The following is a 15164-nucleotide window of genomic DNA, read 5'->3' on the forward strand; positions in this document are numbered from 1 at the left end:
TGCCATAATTAGGAGCAAGAGTCCAAAAACAGACCCACCCATTCATGATCGATTGCTTCCAAACAAAGGTGTCACAGTAATTCACTGGGGGGCAGGGGGAGTGGTACCTTTTGTTTTTCATTTGTTTTGAGACAAAGTAATCATTGTTTCTGAAGCTATCAGGAAACTCACTAATAGCGTGTGCGTGGGCTGTCTTCTAACTCACCATTCTCCTACCTCAGCCTCTGGAGCCCTAAGGTCACAAATGAATGCCAACACACCCAGCACAGATTGTCTTTTCAGTAAATGGTGCTGCTGCTAGATGTGGCAAGTCCAGACCTGTAATTCCAGCACAGAAGGTAGAGCCAGGAAGTCACCCTCAGCTATCTAGCAAGGCTCACATAAAACCTTGTCTTGAAAAATAAAATCATGGGCTGGGAGATGGCTCAGTGGATAACATCATTTGCTGAACAATCATGAGGAGTTTGAACCCCAGCACCCACATACAATCTTGGTGTGGTCACAAGTACCCCAGAATTGGGGGATATCTTCCCAACATGTTACTCAAAAATCCCACATTCAAGAGAAGGACTCCCACCCACCCAAGACTTGTATCCTGTCCATGGCAATTCTACTCATGAGCTCCAAAAGGCATACACTTCCCAGACGTCTGTTGCCTGGAGAATGACTTAGCAGTCATGGTAGAGCCATATGACACAACAAAAGTGACAGAAAGGATAGATGCAACAAGGGAGAATACCTTCAGCATTTGGCGAAGCGAAGGGTGCCAGTCACCAGTTCCCATTCTGTGACATAATGGAAAATTACAATGACAAAAACAAAAAACAGATTGGTGCTGCAAAGGAGTTGAGCTGAGAAAGTTACAAAGGGATACAAAGTCAATCCTAGAGTAATTTTTAAATACAAAAATGAAATATAAGATAAATATGAAGTATAAAATATGTGCCACAAAACATACATGATATGGAGAAGTTTATTATAGTGGTAGAGGTACCCCAGAGAGAAAGAGAGAAAGAGGATTGTGTGTGTGTGTGAGAGAGAGAGAGACAGAGACAGAGACACAGAGACACAGAGACACACACACAGAGAGAGAGAGAGAGAGAGAGAGAGAGAGAGAGAGAAAGAGAGAGAGAGAGAAGGTGGATTTGTCCTTTTATGTACTCCTGGGCAGGGAGACTGCTGGTGGCAGGTAGGTTGCTAGGCAGACTGAGGCAGTATACTAACAGTAAGGATACATCAAATACTTTTAAAAGATGTATTTTGTGTTGTTTAATTATACCTTAATAAACGTAACTAAAATGAATCTTCAAAACCAGCTTAGCTCATAGAAACTCATAAACTTGGATGGTTTTATTTATAATTAGTGACAATTTATACCTACAAGGTATAAATTTTACATTTACTCTATAAAGCTAGGTGTGGTGGCTCATACTTATAACCCCAGCACTCTAGCAGGGTACTGAAGCAGGAGGATTATCATGAATTCAAAGTCAGCCTAGGTAACAGCTACACACACACACACACACACACACACACACACACACATATACACACACATTTTCTGTATAAATCCCTTACCCTGTTGGGGTTCCTCTACAGATCACTAGAGTCTTCCCAGTAACTTGGCTACAACAGACCAGAGAAAAAGCCCCATCCTTCACAATGTAATCACTTTTCTAAAATGAAATTCTGGGAAGGGGCGTCCCCTCCAACGCCCACCGGAAGCCTTTCTCCTTCTCAGTCTTCCAGACTCATTCAGCAGGGGCGTCCTGCTTCAGAAGGTGACCCGACGACCCTAGCTTAGCTCCCTGATCCTCGTTCTTTTAGACCTCACATATATTCTGCCCGCCACACTGGCCTGTAAGTACCTAAGAAGTTTTGTCTTCCCACCCACAGTTTCTTGGGTGGCAGCCATCCTAAGGGCCTCACCTCAACCCCTGCATTTATCCTAGTCCCTAGGGCAAAAGTGGAGAAATGAATCCCAGCACTCAGGAGGCAGAGGCAGGTAGATCGCTGTGAGTTCGAGGCCAGCCTGGTCTACAAAGGAAGTCCAGGACAGCCAAGGCTACACAGAGACAGAGAAACCCTGTCTCTAAAAAAAAGAAAGAAAGAAAGAAAGAGAAGTGGAGAAATGTACGAAGGGAGGTAAGTAGAAAAGGAGGGAGGGAAGAAAAGAAAAATGGAGAACTAGCCTGAACAATGTCTGTATATGATGACATAGTAACCAGAGTTCCCCTGTCCTGCCTTAGCTAACTTTTTTTCATCTATGTGGTCAACTTGGCTCACCAGTAAGCCCCATGGTCTCTTTATTTCTTATTCCAAGGGCCCCAACGGTCTCCCGGCATGGGAACCTCACCTCCCAGAAATGCCCACCCAGGGCCTCCAGCATTTGTCCTTCTCCGAGCTCTGCTGTTCCCAAGCTCCCCAACAACAGCATCCCTGACTGTACCAGCCCCCTGCCATGGATCCCACTGAACAGTTCTGCTCGGCTCCACCTATTGTCTGGGTCCAGGGCTTTCTTTCTCAAATAGCTGAAGTCTGGATGGCCATGTGTTGGGATAATCTTTATCTTCTTTTAAGGTTTGTCACACTCCTCTTCATACCCTCTGACGGGGACATCCCAGGGGGATGATTACCATCCCAGTGGACTTTAGGGAGGGCCAGCTCGTCCTTCCACAGGCGATGTCTCCTACCTGGGCAGCTGGATGGCATCTTCCATAGGAAAGGCACCATGTCCTCGGTGAAAGATGAAGGATGATGCTCTCTCCTCACACTCGTCACAGGCTAGTGGGAAAAGAACGTCATCTTATTCATTTGCCTGAGGGTTCCCTCCACCCAATGCTGTGACTGGAACATAGGAAAAAGCTAAACGTGGCCTTCTTTTATTATTATTATTATTATTATTATTATTATTATTATTATTATTATGCTTTTCTTTTTTTTCTTTTTTAAAATATATTTTATTAATTTATTCATATTACATCTCAATTGTTATCCCATCCCTTGTATCCTCCCATTCCTCCCTCCCTCCCATTTTCCCCTTATTCCCCTCCCCTATGACTGTGACTGAGGGGGACCTCCTCCCCCTGTATATGCTCATAGGGTATCAAGTCTCTTCTTGGTAGCCTGCTATCCTTCCTCTGAGTGACACCAGGCCTACCATCCAGGGACGCCTTCTGAATGAATGGGTGCGCGGCGTGTCCTCTGTATGTTCTCCAGTTCTTTACCCAACCCTTGGCAACTACTGAGGAGTAAAAGAAGGCAAAAGGAACAAAGCAATGTTGAATAGGCGTTCTCCAGACAAAAGACAGAAAATGAGCCAGGCACAATGGTGCACACCTATAATCTCAGCACTCAGAGAGGCAGAGGTGAGTTCAAAGCCAGCCTGGTCTATAAAGTGAGTCCAGGACAGCCAAGGCTACAGAGAGAAACCCTGTATTAAAAAAAAAAGCCGAGGGGGGGGGAATGAATGAATGAATGAATGAATGAATGAATGAATATGAGACCCAGAGCTCCCAAGAGCAGAGAGAATGACATCTACCCAAGTATGGAGCTTTCAGGAAACACAGCTTGTTGAAAATGGTCTGCAATTTTACCTGAAATTATTTTAAAGATTTACAAGAAAATGTCAGAAGGCCATCTTGGTTTTCTCACATCTTTCCCTTTTAGTTCTATTTCTGTTGCTCTGATTAAATGCCTGTCAAATGCAATTTAAGGGAGGACGTGGTTTCTTTTAGCTCACAATTCCGAGGTTCCATTCCGGAACTGTGGAGATGTCAGAGCGGGAACTTCAAACCGCTAGTTACATCGCATCCACAGCCAAGAGCAGAGAGAAATGAATTATGACCAATAAGCACACTTGCTTGACTGCTCCTATATAACTCAGGGACCCTTGTTAGGGGATGTTGCTACCTACAGTGGGCTGGATCCTCCCATATAGATTAACAAGAAAAACCTCCACAGACCCACAGGCCAAAGTGATCTAGGCAATGTCTTGAGACCCTCTTCCCAGGTGATTCTAGCTTATATCAAGTTGACAAAATTAATTGTCACACCCTTCTACTATCAGTTTATCTGTTTCGGAATATCAGAGTCCTTATACTTTCATTATACTGTGTCCCTTTGTTTGCAAGAGTAATACTTTGGTCAAACTAGCTGAAAAGAACCAGCAAGTTCTCTAAGTGTTTCTATGCATAGATGTCTTTATGGCTAACCAGTGTTCTAGTTTGTCTTCTGCTGCTGGGATAGAACACCATGACCAAAGCAGCCTGGGAAGGAAAGAGTTTATCTGATTTACAGATTACAGGCCATCATTGAGGCAAGCCAAGGTCAAGGAAGTCACAGCAGGAACAGGGCGAGGCTGCTTCCTGGCCTGCTCCCTGGCTTGCTCCACCAGGCTTTTGTATACAGCCCAGGCCTCCCTGCCCAGGGATGGCACCATTTGACGTGTGTGTGTGTGTGTGTGTGTGTGTGTGTGTGTGTGTTTACCTATGTGTTGATGTGTTTTCTAAAAGGGGAACAAATCTTAGTAAAGTTCTGAGCAATACAAAACGCAGCCTTTCCCTGATTCTACAACAGACATCTTTCTGGAAAACTTCCTGCATTTGAAAATATGCTACAAATCCTCCATGTTCCTATGCCAAGAGGAGTTCAGTTTTATTTGATCAAGAGTCCAGACGGAGCATCCAGCAGGTATGTGGGAAGAGGCAGTTCTCCCAATGGTCACTGCCCAGAACTCAGTAGAGGTTGTCCGACATGTTCCCCTTTCTCCTATTAAGTGCTGAGACCATCCTAGATAGGCCAAACCTCCAAACTCTGCTTCAGAGAGAATCAATGCCCCAAAGCTTGCAGACTTGGAGAGATGAACAGCATATTGGGATCAGCTCTGTTTCATCGGGCACAGTGAAAATGAAACATTATGTCAATGTGATTCCCTGTGACTATCAGATTTGTTGAGGTTTTGTTCCAAAAGATCAGAAGTGACTGGGCCCTGGAGGAAGGGTCTGGGCATGGCGGCTCAAAAGGCAAAGCCCTTTACCCCAGGGACCTTTAAGACTAACTTTGCCTCTTAGTTTCTTTGTAAAAGGAGGAAAGAGAGCTGGGGAGATAGCTCCGTTGACAAGCATAAATCCTGAGCCAGATTGCAAGAACCCAGGTTAAAAAGCCAGGTGTGGTAGTGTTATGGTTGTTGTTGTTGTTGTTGTTTTAAGGTGAATTGCACCTGAGAAATGACACCCAAGGCCTTCCTTTGGCCTCCACACACCTGCACAGGTACCTGCACACATACACATGGTAACTCTCTCTCTCTCTCTCTCTCTCTCTCTCTCTCTCTCTCTCTCTCTCTCTCTCTCTCTCTCTCTCTCTCCCTCCCCCCTCTGTCTTCCCCTCCCCTCTCTCTCACACACACACACATACACACACACACACACACACACACACACACACACACACACACACGGAGGAATAAAGGGAGAAACTGAAAATGAATGGAATTTAGCTCTGCCCCTTTCATTTCCTGCCTACTAATAGCATATGAATGAGTCACAATGAAACATTTATTAGCTGTCTCTGCAAGTGCTTTTACTTAAAATAGTCCCCGGCCATTTTTCTTTGCTACTCTGACACTGGGCAGCCAAGATGGTGGACACTGTTTCCAAAGAAATGTGCCTGGAAAAATCAGGTCTCATTGGGACTATCTGGTTGGGACCCTGAGTCAAAGCACCACTAGCCTCTTCTCAAATTCAGAAACCAAAGAGACAGGAATGCATTACCCGCTGCTAGGAACATCCAGGCTGCAGCCTGGGGTCTACACACAGACAGCTGTGAATGCAGACTAACAGAAATCCATAAATTTACCCAAGACAGCATTGGCTTTATTTTTCTTTTCTAACTCAATTGTGTAGTCCTCTTGTGTGAAGTTTGCATCACAATGTCAAAAACTGAATGAACCCGCAACCCTCTTCCCCAGATCCCGCCTTACCAATATTTCATTGAAGACACCTAACTGCCTAAATCCCAACATAGTTTCTTAACGGACTGGGGGGCGGGGAATAAATAAAAAAGCACTGAGCACTTCCACGTGTATAAAAAAAGAACAGAGCGACAAAAACGAGTGAGATGTCTGCCTCCCAGGACCCCAGTGTCAGCAATGTCTCCTCCTCCATGTCTCTGAGATGGTCACCCACTCTGGGCCAGCCCCTCACTCTTTTCATTTCCTGAGGCCCCACGACTTCATCTCCTCCTCTATCCCAAGCCATTTTTAACCATCAGACTGGGAAGGATCTGACCTGACAGGACAATTAAATATTAATACCTTGATTGAAGAGTCTGTGTCAAATCAATTAAAAATAGGACATGTGGGGGCTGAGGCATCTTTCATCTTTTTTTCTGTCAGGGCAACTCTTGCTTTCCTGGGGACTGGAGACTGATTCCGGGGAGGCGTAGGGGCCCCCACTGTGTGGTGGGTCACTGTCCCTCTCAATGAGCCCATGTACCTGAGCTGATGTGGTCCTTGTCCTCCAGAGAGGATGGGAAGGGACCCTACGGGCCGTTCCCCACTCCTCCATCAAAATCTTCCTGGGAGAAGCTGCCACACCCTGGGCCGTGTACATCACACATCTGCGATTGTTTGCCTTTTTAAAAAATGTGTGCTGCATCATAGCGTGTGATGGGGCACACTGAGGGTGGGTTCTTTCTACACAGCTCCTGACCTGGCCTGGAATAGTCTGGGCATTTTTAACCAGCTGATGAGATCTGCCTCCGTGAACAGCAGCAAAAACACAGAGCTCACAGGCATTGCATGGCAACTCGAGGTGGCACAGGGGCGGGGGAGAAGGCACAGCATATGTGGGAAAAGTTGAGGGCAAATGGGAATGTATACGCTCGTTCATTTTCTAGAAAGAAGCTAAGTGCCAACGACTTCGGCCCCTGAGATACACTGGTGGCCTCTTCAGTGGAGGGCAAAAGATGCTGAATTTGGCTTTCTGGAAATAGCCAGGCCTAACAGCAGACACTGTAAGCTACCTACTTCTCATGAGTATCTGACTAAAAGTGCACAAGCGATCTGTGGAGATGGTTTTTCTAAAGCTCTGTAACCCGGGGATTTGTCATATGAACCCTTACGCAGAAACCCTCGTGTGCCTTTCCTCTTCTTCCACGCCGCCATTAACTCTACCACAGCACGAGTCCTCATCCTGCAGTGTGTCAGTGTTTGCCTTTCTGTTCAAAGGACCCCTCCAAAACCATGCTACTCTGCCTGCCTACCACAGTGCACTGCTCCCTTTATGCTCCCTTATAGCCCTCCGCTGCATTTTCCCTGTGTGTGTGTGTGTGTGTGTGTGTGTGTGTGTGTGTGTGTGTGTAAATGATTGCTTTAACCCGTCCTGTCCACATCATCTGTCTCATATATCAGGGGCCTCAGCAAGATTTGGCAAGCCTTTGCTCACTCAGAATAGATGGAGTTTTTCCCCCTTTAATTTAGGTTTATGAGGGTTGCACGCATGTTCTAGTGTGGGGGTGTATCGTGCGAAGGTATCATCTGTGTGTTCGCACATGCGGAGGCCGGAAGCTGACAGCAGGTATTTCCTCTTTTCAAGGAGGGAGAGTCTCTCGCTGAATCCGAACCGCACTGATTGATTCGACCACTTTAGCTGACCAGATCCATACGCGGAGGCTCTGTCTCAGCTTCCCTAGAAGAAGTTCGTGACCAGCTTGCAAGTACGGGCTGGCTCAGAGAGCACTTTATCTACTGAGCCATCCCTGCCGCCCCAGGCCAGGCCTTCTAATTGGACTTCCCTCCCACGTTCTCACGCGTCTGGGTTACTTAGCATGAGAGCCAGATAAAGAGAAAAAGCAGCGCTCCCCTGCCCTGTTGTGTTTGACAGCCATGGGCAACATAAACTAAGCTGAGTAGAAACAAGGAAGCAGGAATAGCTACAGGCAAAGCCCTAGCAGCCACTGCCAAGAACGTTCACAAAGCCCGGGGGCAAAGGCTTCCAGTACCACGTGGTCTATAGCACCTGTCCGTAACAAGTCACCCCGGCACTAGCAGGCATAAAAAGATAACCAAACATCCACAGTACCTGCGGGCCAGGAATTGAAGGCTAGGTGGGCTGATGGTTCTGGCTTAGATGTCTCCTAAGGTAGAAGCCAGAGCGGACATCACCTGTGAGCTTGACCTGGACTGGAGGGTCCACACTTCCACACATGCGACTCTCGACAGTTTCTCACTGCCTATCCGCAGAAGGTCTCAACTTCACCATCGCTGAGAGTCCTCATAATGTGGTAGCTGACCACCACCACCACCACCCACCCCACCCCCGCGCGCATCAAAGAGACAGTTGCGAGGCACTTCAGGCTGATCTCGGAAGTCGCTCTGTCCTTTCCTCTCTATATTCTGTTTTCTGGAAGTGAGTTGCTACATTCAAATTACAATCCACTATAGAATTCAACTGTCTCTTAGAGGGGAGAAAAAAAAAAAGCCAAAGGGTGTGTGGACATATTTTAAAGTCAACACAGCAGCTGGTATGGTGGCCTTCGCGGCCATTGCCGGATACAGTTTGGTAGGTGAGGTTGCATGATACACAAAACAGCTGGTGAGCCGAAGAGTCAGACCTCCCAGACACTAATAGCTCAAGGCCATCACTCGCCAGCTGGATGAATTCAAAGAAAATGTACTTGCTCTGGGCTTCACTTTTCCCTTAAGATAGAAACAAACGCTGTGAGAACCGGAAATTGATGCCAGTCAGTCCCTCTTCTGCGCCACATGGCTGAGTGCTCGAGAAGTGATGCTGTTATTAAATTATCCAGCGTGTCTCTTAGTCTTTAATCTTCTAGTAATTCAAAATTATTAGGGCAGTCAGGGGGGCTACAATCAGAATGTAAAGTGAACAAATTAAAAATTAAAATAAATTATTAGGGCAAGGTAAACTGCCTTATATAAACTATATAAATAACAATAAATGCTACCTAACCTAGTGATCTTTTTATATTCACTTTAGTTTAGCAACATTCACCTTATCAACATTCATCTACTTCTGGTGTGTGTGTGTGTGTGCGTGTGTGTGTGTGTGTAAGAGAGGGGTCTCTAAAGATTTAAAATTCATTTGTGTTTTTATTCATTAATTTTTTATGTGTATGGGTGCTTTGCTTGTATGATTGTACACTACACACATGTAGTTCCCACAGAAGAAAAGGGAGGTGGAGCCCCTGGAACTGGAGTTACAAATGGTTGTTAGCCACCGTGTGGATGCTGGGACTCAGCCCCAGTTCCTTTGGAAGAGCAATCAGCGTTCTTAAGTGCTGAGCCATCTCTCCAGCCTCCCCCAAAGACATTTTAAACAGCTTACAATATTACCAATCGCAAACCAAAGACACTAAAAATATAACTTTAAAAATACACAAGAAGAAATGAACACAAATGCATGAATATGCAAAGCACACTCCAATGAGAAAAGAAGTCTAAAATGAAGAAGAAAATAACAAATTGAGACAAAATTGGGATGTAACCCGGGGAGCAGATTACCATGACGAGTGCCTTTAGGAGATGCTGAACTTGATTCTAGAGGAATATCTCCAAGAAAGTTGCCACAGAGGGATGGAGAGCCGTCGCTGAGAAAGTATGACACTGTTTTTATAGCTTGTTACATCCCGTGAGTGGGTGACGTTGTGATCTCATACTTCAAATCCGGGAGTCTCGATTCAGAGACACTAGAGTGACCGGATTCTCCCTAAGAGTATTTAAGCAGGCATCAAGCAAGGCTAACAACATTGACTTCATAATAGGTCTTCAGCCAGTACCCTTTGATGTTTTCCCCTTTTTACATGATTGGAGCTGTGCTGGAGCTGCTGGAATATTTGATTGACAGCTGTCAGACACTCCCCCTTGCCTGAGTGCTTTGAACAATTCATGGACTCCATTTGAGGCTTAAAATCTGCTGCCTCCTCAGGGAATCCTGTGGAAGAGTAGTGGGGAGGGAGGATAAGAAGGGAAAGAACGCCGCAAGAAGACCAACAGAGTCAACCAACCTGGGCCCATGGGAGCTTACAGAGCTAGAAGCACCAACCAAAGAGCATGCGTGGACCAGACCTAGGACCCCCTTCACATATGTAACCAATGGGCAGCTTGATCTTCATGTGGGTCGCCTAATAAAGGGAGCAGGTGCTGTCTATGACAGGGACTCTTTGGAAGTTGCCTGCTTTTCAGTCACTTCCCCCTAATGAGAATGCCTTGCCAGCCCTCAGTGGCTGAGGATGAGCTTAGTCCTGATGCAACTTGATGTGGTGGGGTGGGTTGGTAGGGTGGGGGCTCCCCTTTTCTAAGGGGGCAGGAGGCTGGGGGAGGAGGCTGGGAGGAGAGGAGGAAGAGGGCTATGATTGGGATGTAAAGTAAATACATAAATTAAAAATGAATCACCTGGCTGGTGGTGGCACACGCCTTTAATCCCAGAAGGCTGATCTCTGTGAGTTCAAGGGCAGCCAAGGCTACACACAGAGAAACACTTTCTCGAAAAACTGAAAAAAGAAAGAAAGAAAGATTAAATCTGTTGTTTCCATGTCTACTGCTAAAGCTGCAACATCTGTCTGAGGAGGCCTGGCTGTAGTTGGTCCAGACAGCTTGTACCAGCTCTGAGAGGCTTCACCTCAGCAATGACAAAGCTCAGTATCCTCCTGATGACTCCAACCCTCTTGGGAAGATTCTCACGGGAGTACCTGCTTCTCTCCCACTCCAGTGACAGAACAAGCCCATGAGCGGTGTGTGTTTGGAAGAGCTAGAAGCCATGCGCATGGGCAGCTGTGTGTTAGCTGTAGGTTCAGAAGCCACGCACGAACTTGCCATCCAGCCTCTCCAGCTATAGAAGCAGCTTGTTTCTCAGGCTCTTTGTGTGGAGCTGGGAGCCTTGCCTTCCATTGCCCGTCAGTGTTACCTTAGGCCCTAGTAAAGCTATGGTGGTTTGTATGAGACTGTGCCCCATGAGCTCAGACACTTGAACACTTGCTCCCCAGCTGGGTAGCTACAAGTAAAATGCTTTGCGTGCTCTCTCTCTCTCTCTCTCTCTCTCTCTCTCTCTCTCTCTCTCTCTCTCTCTCTTCCCTCTCTCTCTCTCTCTCTCTCTTCCCCCCCCCCCTCTCTCTCTGCTATCACGTCTCCACATCATGATGGACTCCTAGTCCTTCGAAAACTGTAGGCTAAAAAGAAACTTTTCCTTTTATAAGTCACCTTAATCAAAAAACAAACAAACAAAACAAAAAACCAACTAATACAAAAGTTCTCTCCTGAGCAAGCTTTTCATTGCTTGTTTGTGAACTACTGAGGAGGGGGGAGAGGAAGGGAACGCAAAACCCTGGGACTTCCCACTCAACAACAACAGAAAAAAAGACAGCCAAGGAGCTCCAGAGACTACATGGGAACAGAAAACTACAGAGAGCTGAGATGGCAGAGCATGAGACTCTGAAAGTCAAAGGTAAATGAGTATGAAGACCCAAGACCGCAAAGGCTGCATGCCCCTCAGAGAGCCGCCAGGAGCTGACAGGGGTCCCAGAAGCTGAACATCAAGAGGGTTGGAGACTTAAATCCCAGAGCAATCTCCGACCTGAGCACCCAGAGCTATAAGCCTATGATTTTAAAAGCTCAGAGCAATGAGCCTGTCATTCTCAGGACCTAGAGCCACAAGCCTTTAGCTGTGAAAGCCCAGCGCTTGCTCTGACCTGAGCGCCTAGAAAACCTGAAGTAATAAGCATCTAATTTTCAGGTGATAAGTCTCTGGGTCGAAAAGCCTGGCCATTAAGTCTCTGGTGTTCCACAACTCAGAGCTCTGAGCTGGCATTCCCAAACGTTTTAATGAAATATGTTAAGATTCTGCAAGAACTAAATAACTTCTAGCCTAGAAGGTCCCTTTAAGAACTTTCACCTCAAGGACCTATGATTTTGTCTTCATTTAAACCAAATAATAAGGCCAGGAGGATGGCTCAGTAGGTAAAATGCTGCCTAGATCCACAGAATCTGTGAAAAAATGTTGGGGTTGTAGTAGTGTGTGGTCCCAGTGATGGAGAGGCACAGACAGGCTCCTTGGGGCTCTTGGCCAGCCAGTCCTGCCTGATTGGTAAGCTCCAGGTTAATGAGAGACCCTGTGCCTTATATTTTTGGCTGTGAACCTAACCTTTAGCCATCTCTTCAGCCTGAGAGATGCTGTCTCAAGACTTTGTTCTTGAAGATAGCAATCAAGGCTGCACATTCCCTCATGCACTCAAACATGCACACATGCACAACAATAGATGATAGATAGATAGATAGATAGATAGATGATAGATAGATAGATAGACAGACAGATAGATAACTGCACCCTCTCGTGCATACAGGTAGTAGTAGATGCACACATGAATGACAGTCCCCTAAACATATTTCTTTGGAAAAAGGAAAATTTCCTAAGCCACCCCGAGCATCTATCTGTTTTCCTTGTAGAATGTCTTTCTCTCTGCCATGCTGGTAGCTAGCAAGACAGTCATCCAGGCCCCAATAACATATTCCTGTCTTAGACATTTATGTCATGAAAGTGTATACATTTATGTAATGAAAAATATCTCTCTCCAAATTCTCCTACCCATTTGTTTACCTTCTTGTTCTTTACCCAAGCTGTGAGTCTCTCTGTATTCAAAATAGCTTCCATTTACACATTACTTTCAGTATTTTATGGTTTTTAAAATTTACCATACAGAGTGAATAATTGTAAAATTTCCAATTTTAAAGAATTGTATCTTGCCAGGACCCAGAGGCAAGAGGATCATGAGTCTGAGACTGGGCTACATTGTGAGATCCTGTCTCAATACAAAGAAAAACAACAAAAGAATTGTCTCTTTTGTTACAGCTCATATACACTGAAGGGTCAATATTGAATCTGCATGATGAAACTTTCTAATGATTGTTGTTGTTGTTGTTGTTGTTGTTGTTGTTGTTGTTTAGTAAGACTGTTCCAGAATCTGGCCGATTCACTGGCTTCACCCGGAAGTAGTCTCAGCAGTAACTGGGATTCCTCAAAGTCTGAGCTGAGAACTTCACTTTTCCTTCCTGGGGCAGGATACAAAGCAATGGTGACTCGCAGGGCAAAAAATGCTTTCTCGCATTTCGTTCTCTTTCAGTGCAAAGTTCAGCCTTTACATTTCTAAAATGTCCCTTGACGTGGAGCATTGGCACTGGGGAGAGACACGCCCACTCTTCTCTCCCTTAAACCAGAGGCCGGCTTCAGAAGCACCTGCTCGGATGGCGCAGTGCGAACCTCTCTAACACAGACCGGTTCCATCTAGCTGCTCAGGAGATCGAAAGCACAGACCTGAGCCCAGAGAAGGCTGCAGAGTTATGCTGCTGGTCCATCGCTGCCTTGTTTTCTCCTCATTGAATTTCATGCCCTATTTTTAAACTGTTTCACCTTATGGTAACAAAGTCACCCTCTGAAGATTATATAAGGTATGTTGTTTAATTTGTTTACTTCAAACAGCTTCACTTATTTTAGCATTAATTAGAAAACAAGTGCTGCTGTGCATATTTTCATATGCATATACAGATGCATATATGCATGTGTTCATAAAACATAAGCTATGCATATGATCACTGAATGTTATATAATATATAGTAATACAAAATGTATATACTATGCATGTAAATAAGCAATATGATTTATTTACAAATCATATGATTTACCCGATAATACATATATACACGTGCATTCATCCGTACTTACATACATGTATACGTATGTATGTATGTATGCCTCATGACTTGTATTTTTTTTCTTTAAACTCTCTTTTAGACTTACTCACTTTATTTTATCTGTCTGCGGGCATGTCTGTGCACTTCTTGCATGCCTGGCACTCAGAAGAGGGCATCAGATCCCTGGAACTGGAGTTACAAACAGCTGTAAGCCTCTATGTGGGTGATAAGACCTAAACCCAGGTCCTCCGCAAGAAAAAGTGCTCTTCACTGCTAAGCCAACTGTCTGGGCCAATCTACCTATATTTTCCGATCAGTCTTTACAGCTCTGCAGTGTAATAGCTAATGTTCCATTTCTTGAGCAAGGAACCCTCCACCCAAGGATGTGCTGTAATACCAAGGGGTACTTCACCTCGGCGCTGTCTCTTCAGTCTGCATCTTCCTTCTGGCATATTATTCTGACTTTCCTACAGGCACTTGACTCTCCGCACCATGGACTGCTAGAGCAGAAGGAAAGTGCAGAGGTCAGAGGTCATCCACCTAACCCTCCTGTTACAGGGGGGCTCGGAGCCCAGAGCACTTGTTCAGATTCATGTCACTAGTTTAATGACCACCATGTCTCAATACCTCCTGACGTTAGTCCAGAACTTTACCCATGCAATAAGCCCTCAGTGTGAGGTTGTGTTGAGATTTTTTTTCCCCACAAAATGAGACTAGCTTTGATGTATTTTGTCTATAAAGGAGTACGTGATTTAAAAGGCCAGCCTTTGTTTCATTTATGAGACACTGTGAGTATACATAAAGAAATGTATGAAAGATAAATCTAAGACATTACTGGTGATTATTTACAAGCAGCAGGATGTCAGAGCACTTCATTTAGCTTCCTATATTTCTTTGTGCTTGAATTGATTCCACACACACACACACACATGACCTGACCACAAGGCAGGTAGGAAACCAGCAGCAGCCCTGTATTTACTTGTTCTCGAATTCCTGTTTCCACTTAACAATATGCAAATGCATATACACATATTTAAGTGTTGTCAATATGTGTTATGCAAATATATCCTCCCCCACTGTATGAGTTCCTTTTCTATTGCTGCAAAGACACCATGGTTAAGGCAATGTACAGAAGAAAGTTTATTGGGGGTTACTGTGGTGAATGTAAACATGTTTTTGTTTTTATCTCAAGTGTGGAATGGGGAACAGACTTGTGAGAGATCAGGTGATGTTAATCCACTAGAAGATGAACCACCTTGTGTAGGGGCTTGGTTTTTGCCAGCTGAAATACATCTTAGTACAGATTCTGAGAGAGATACATACATGAGCCCAAAAAAGGAGGCGGGGCTTTTTGGGTCTTCATATTGTTTGGCTGTTCATCCCAAGACGCTCCTGAGAGACCGCTCTAGAGAACACTTCGGGCTGTGGGTTCCAGCTGCTGTTCCAGGTTCCAGCAGCAACT

At 45.2% G+C, this 15164-nt stretch overlaps 2 long non-coding RNA genes across 2 annotated transcripts; one reads left to right on the forward strand and one right to left on the reverse strand.

Moving 5' to 3' along the window:
* Positions 1–750: 750 nt before the first annotated feature.
* LOC311597870 lies at positions 751–8227 on the reverse strand. The gene is made up of 3 exons (XR_014779378.1): positions 8082–8227; positions 2694–2784; positions 751–851 (listed from the first exon to the last, which is right to left on the reverse strand). It is a non-coding gene; the product is annotated as an uncharacterized lncRNA (long non-coding RNA).
* Positions 3239–13453, forward strand: LOC311597867. The gene is made up of 4 exons (XR_014779377.1): positions 3239–3368; positions 4579–4692; positions 6898–7014; positions 13135–13453. It is a non-coding gene; the product is annotated as an uncharacterized lncRNA (long non-coding RNA).
* Positions 13454–15164: the final 1711 nt, after the last annotated feature.

The sequence above is a fragment of the Acomys minous genome (assembly GCF_964271855.1).
Source record: "Acomys minous genome assembly, chromosome: 1".
Taxonomy (NCBI): Eukaryota; Metazoa; Chordata; class Mammalia; order Rodentia; family Muridae; genus Acomys; species Acomys minous.